Here is a 6,028-nt window from a genome sequence, read left to right as displayed (position 1 = left end):
ATATATATTCATTCAAGATACACATTCTTTCTTTTCAACACAGGCTGTCAATCACAACGAAAATCATACATAAGCAGATACATTCATACATACATACATAAATAGATACATACATTTTTATTATATTATACCACTAACACGCACACATATATATTCACACGCACACATATATATTCACACGCGCGCGCACACACACATACAACGCCCTTATTGTACACCTATATACCCGCACTAGCTCACATTATTATTATTTTTATCATTTTGTTAATTCAATCTAAACTTCTACTACACATGCACTAAGAACATTGACACGCCACATAAACTAGAACATTATGCATTACTCATACACACACACACACGCGCATGTGAAAGTCATACACGAAGCTCTCGGCTCTTGAGTCACATTTATAACTTTCTGCTGATTAATATGTACATATATCTTATTTGTTCCACCAAACCTGAATATAGCTCTATCTATCTATCTATCTATCTACCTCTACCGCTTTCTCTCTCCCTATCTATATCTATCTATCATCTCTCTAGTTACCTCTATCCATTTCTCTCTCTATATCTATCTCTTCCTTTCTATCTATCTGTCTATCTACCATCTCTCAATTTACCTCTCTTTCTATCTATCTACCTCTCTACCGCTTTCTCTCTCCCTATCTATATCTATCTACCATCTCTCTAGTTACCTCTCTATCTATCTATCAATCTACCATCTCTGTATTTGCCCCTCTATCTATCTACTTCTATCTCTCTACCTCTTTTCTGTCTCTCTATATCTATCTAACTCTCTATCTCTATCTATCTATCTTATCTATCTAGCTAGCTAGCTTCGCACATGCATGCACTCACACACAGACATAGAATCACATATCCTCTTTATGCCTACATACCTTTCAAAGTCACGTACCACACACACACACATATACACACGCGCGCGCAAGCTCTCTCTCTCTCTCTCTCACACACACATACAGATCATATAAACACTACACACACACACACACACATTCACTGTTGTAACCTGACAAACATGGACGCACCAACACACGTACACAGTTGCATTCACACAGCGACATCTAAAGAGGAAAAAGACAGGCAGACTTGGACAGGACATTAACAAATTCACACACACAGTCACACAAACAAATTTAACCAGAAGCACATACACACACTCTCTCTCTCACACAAATACACTCACATACTCCCTCTCACACAAATACATAAACACTCTCTCACACAAATACATACACACTCTTTCTCGCACAAATACACACTCTCTCACACAAATATATACACACTCTCTCTCACACAAGTACATACATACTTTCTCACACAAATACACACACTCTCTCTCACACAAATACATACACACTCTCTCTCACACAAGTACATACATACTTTCTCACACAAATACACACTCTCTCTCTCACACAAATACATACACACACACAATCAATTATACACGCACAACCAAACACAAAGACTTACACACAGACACACACACTGACTCATATGCGTATATCTCACAACATAAAAACACAGTCAGGTAAACAGACGCATTCACGTTAAAACATACACACGCGTGCTCACACATGCTCACGTGCACTCACACACGCTCACACACACACCACACACACACACACACACATATACACACACACTTACACACGCGCATACTGTAAATTTGAAGCAGGCTACGTTAAGGTCTGTAAGATTGTTGCTATGGAAATATGAGGTTAATAGTCCATGCAAAGAATAAAAATCTTCTCAATATCCACAGGAAAATAAGCAAATTAAGTTTTCTCTCTCTGGTAAAAGTCCTTTGGTGCAGCAGCAGCCGATCGGTGGGGTCTGTTTGAGGAGTTTTATGAATCATTGTAACTGGACCCCTCAAACTCATCCATCATTTCTACCCCCACCCCGCGTGACGCCAGCCCCACCGCCATGTGTACAGTCTCTTGCTGTGGTTGATGATGATGATGGGTGGTGGAGCTTCATATGGTGGCGTTTCTGATGATGATGGTGGTGGTGGTGATGGAGACGCGGATAAGATGATAGAAATGGTGGTGGACCCTCAAAAATGATCTATCGTTCTCCCCTCTACTTGACGCCGCTACCACCGTCATGTACAATGGTTTAAGTCTCTTGCTTGTGATTGTTGATAATGATGATGATGATGATGGAGGCTGTATGCTGATGTTGTTTCTGATGGTGATGATGATGGTGGTGGCGGTGGTGGTGTGATAGCAAGGCATGGTGGGGTGAGATATACGTGCGTGTCAAATGTGTTGGTTGTAGTGGGGTGGTGACAGTGATATCGTGGTAGTGGGATGTTATAATCAAGGTTGAAGTTGTTGTTAGTGACGACGACGATGATGATGACGTTTGTTGGTTGTTGTTGTTGTTATTGTTACTGTTACTGTTAGAGTGGTGGCGGGGACGATAGCTACAAGAGTAATGGCAGAGATTGTGGTGGCGAGGGCGGTGGTAGGCATACTTCTTTTGAGCAGTGGTGTTTATAACCGTGACTGTCCCACGTTTTATGGGCTACAGAAGTCCTTTGTGAGGGCTACATTATCTAAATGTATCCTTTTCTCATTCAATATGGCCGAGGGTTAAGTTGAGAGTGATTTGGCTGTTATTTCTAACAAGTCGAGTGACCATTTGAGGTTCCCTCTTTGGGAGTAGGATTAGGGTTAGAGTTTGGAACTGATAGTGGTAGTAGTAGTGGTGGTGGTGGTCTTGAAGGCGATGTGGTTGTGGTGGTGGTGATGTTGGGGTGATGAAGGTAGGGACGGTAGTGAAGATGTAGTGGTGGTGGTGTTGGCGGTAGTGGTGGTGATGCAGTGGTTTTTAAAAACATCTTAATGAGCAGAGAAAAATATTGATGCTTAAGAGAGATAGCGTATTGTTTCTTAGAGAAGTCTAGATTAAGAAGTGTTGTGTTGTGTGGTGTGGAGATGGGAAGCGCCTGCAGGGATTGCATTATGTTCGTGTTTCAAGTAGATTGTTGTTCAATAGCTCAAGATGGTGATTCACCCCAATCATCATCATCATCATCATCAGCATTATCATCAGTCATTGTTGTTATTAACATCATCATCATTATTTAATGTCCACTTTTCCCAATCTGCATGGGTTAGACACAATTCAGTGAAGTCAATTTTCAATGACTGGATGCCCTTCCTGTCACCAACTCTTACCTGTTTCCAAGCAAGGTAACATTTCCCCTTATCCAAATATATTTTTTTCAAGAAAGACTGGAAACGAACGACAAACCATCATTAAATGATGATGGTGATGATGAAAAATATAAAACTACAATATAGAATTCAGACATGGTGTCGTCAAACCATGACCTCTTGCAAGACACTGACCAATTCCATGTGTTGAGAATTTCTGAGTCAGAAGCCCATTCCTGAAATGATCCTATTTATGATAAAAGAAAGGATTTGAGTTTCCTCCTTTACAGTAAAGAGTTCCTTACTTCTTTCAAAATGAATGTAAACAAAGTTAATATGATTATTTTGATACCACGCCTTCCAGGATTAGCTGACTGATATAGTCTTATATGGAACTATGTCTTACAGAAACTTAAGATTTAAGATGTCACTGGAATGAAGTGTATCCGAGTGTCCACGAAGCTGGTGCACTTTCCCTTGGTGACAGTAAAAATAGAGAACATATGTACTTTTGCAATTTTTTTCCTTAAAGACTATGAATAAAGGAGCAAATCCTTATCCAAAGAAGAACCGAATGTGAGCTAATATCCCAGGTGGTTAAGTCATATGTGGTTAGTAAAGGAATAAAGAAGGCAAAGGAGTTCAAATGTCCTCATTCTAAACCTAAATTGCTACAAAGGCAAAGAAAAAAATGAAGAGAGGTAGTTACAGACTTGTTAGATTGATGGAACAAGTCTTGAAAATAATTCACATTTGGTAAATTCAGAACCAGATTGTATAATTCTGAGTAAGATCAAATTTTGTATTGGTATTTGGATATAGAACATCATAATGCTTGTGTGACAATAATTACTGCCACAATTTAACATGTTTTCCCTACTGACTTGGACTGGACAATTCAACAGGATCCAATGAGCTGAAGGACTGTGCTGAACTCTAATTCCTGCTTTGGACTGGTTTCTACAGCTGGATACCCCTCCTAACACCAACCAATTTACAGTGTCTACAGGGTGCATTTTCATGGCACCAGCATTAGTGAAGATATCAGGTAACTTGCAAGACAAGACTCCTTGCTGAGTGATGGTAGAGAAGAGAGGAAAATGGATTTATGCCAGGTATTGAGAGGCTAAAATATGACAGAAGCACAGGAACAGGTGCCGTACTCTACAGGAGATATATGGCTACCTGAGATGGGAAGAGAGAAAAGAGATGGTGGTATTGAGCTGTCAGAGAGTAGCCTCAAAGTACAAGAGGCTGAATATAAGAGAGATGAGGGACAGAGGATTGCAAAGAGCAGGTAAGTTTATAAGAGTGTAAAAGGAAAATGGCAGAGAGTTAAAGATGGAGATAGAGGAGAATGAATATTAATGAAAGAAATAGGAGTGGGGTGCAGGTGGGAGGAGATGATAAGTGGTGATACAAAAAGGGAGTGGTCAGGAATAGGATAATAAAACTGTAGGTAGATGAAAAATAAGATGATGTGAAGTGTGGGAGTCAGAGAGGGGGATGCCTAGTGAGAGAGAGAGAGAGATGGAAGTCAGATGTATGCAAGGATGGATATGATCAATCTATCAATTAATATGACTGTCAGAGTTCTTTCATTACCATTTGCATCCTCATCAGTGACAGAATCTCATTACTCTATTGTCTTATCACAGAGCTAGGAACAAGAACAAGTTATCAATGAGTTCATCATCACCAACATCCCTTAACTGATGCAGCCAGTCGTTGGGGTGCCACAGTACACACTTTGGTAGCCAGCCATCACCACTGGTCTCTGTTCTTTTTCATGCATAACAGATTCATTGTGTTATGACCTGTCCAGTCCTTGATGCCTTGATGTTGTCAGACCAGGATTTTCTCTGCTTTTCGCCCTTCCTCAACAAGGCCCAGAAGAATGGTTTTGGACAGAGATTGTAACAGGAGACATATGACAGTGCCAGACAAGGCGGTTTCATCTTTTTACCTGCGCTAGGAGTGGTTCCTGTCTGCTCTGCCTGACAAAGTTGTTTGTTTTGTGCTCTGTGTAGCAGCCTTCTGAAGCACTTGTGTGCTCAGATGCCTGGATTCTTCATTCCATGTCAGCTGTATAATTCTAGCTCTCATACCAATGCAGAAAGACCAAAGCCACCAGGAACTTGTACACTCTTAAGTCTTGTTGTAAAACTAATGGAGTTGCTTTTCCATATGGTGTTCAGCTTTGTCATGACAGCAAAGGCTAAACTGAATCTTGTTGTTATCTCCATTTGAGATCTGCTGTAATTGGTCAAAGTGGATCCTAGGCACTTGCAGGTGTCCACTTCATCAAGTCTCTCCCTGATTAGCATGATGCTGGTTGCTGTGTTTTGGTTGTTACTATTAACCAGGATCTTGTTCTTCTCAGGGCTGATCTCCATCCCTTACACTCTTGATAAGTCTTTTACTATTGACAATAATGAACTAGTACTTAATTAATTTATCAATTAATCAATTAATTAAGCAACTGATTACTTATTTGGTTAAGTAGTTGACTTACAATAATAATAAGAAATGAAACAGAACCAATGTGTGTGTTTGTTATTGGAAAAATGACCTTCCAAAAATATAACATTATCACCACCACCACCACCACCACCACCACCACCACCATCATCATCATTCTTCTAACATCCACTTTTTCATGCTTGCACGTGTGGCTGGAATTTTTTGAGGCAGATGTTCTACAGATGGAAGCTCTTCCTGTTGCCAACCCTCATCTGTTTCCAAGCAAAATAATATTTTGCCATGGTTAGATATATTTTCCACAGAAGACTGGAAACAAGTGATACAGCTTCAATGATGGCACTTCTTGTGTATAA

General features: G+C 40.1%; 1 long non-coding RNA gene across 1 annotated transcript in view; it reads left to right on the top strand.

Annotated features, from left to right (window-relative positions):
- The window catches only part of LOC128248100 (uncharacterized), a 10,563-nt gene that overhangs the window by 846 nt on the left and 3,689 nt on the right, over nucleotides 1-6,028 (top strand). The window lies entirely within an intron of this gene.

The sequence above is a fragment of the Octopus bimaculoides genome, chromosome 6 (assembly GCF_001194135.2).
Source record: "Octopus bimaculoides isolate UCB-OBI-ISO-001 chromosome 6, ASM119413v2, whole genome shotgun sequence".
Taxonomy (NCBI): Eukaryota; Metazoa; Mollusca; class Cephalopoda; order Octopoda; family Octopodidae; genus Octopus; species Octopus bimaculoides.
The sequence above is the reverse complement of the archived record's forward strand: the minus strand, read 5'-3'. Positions and strand labels throughout refer to the sequence as shown.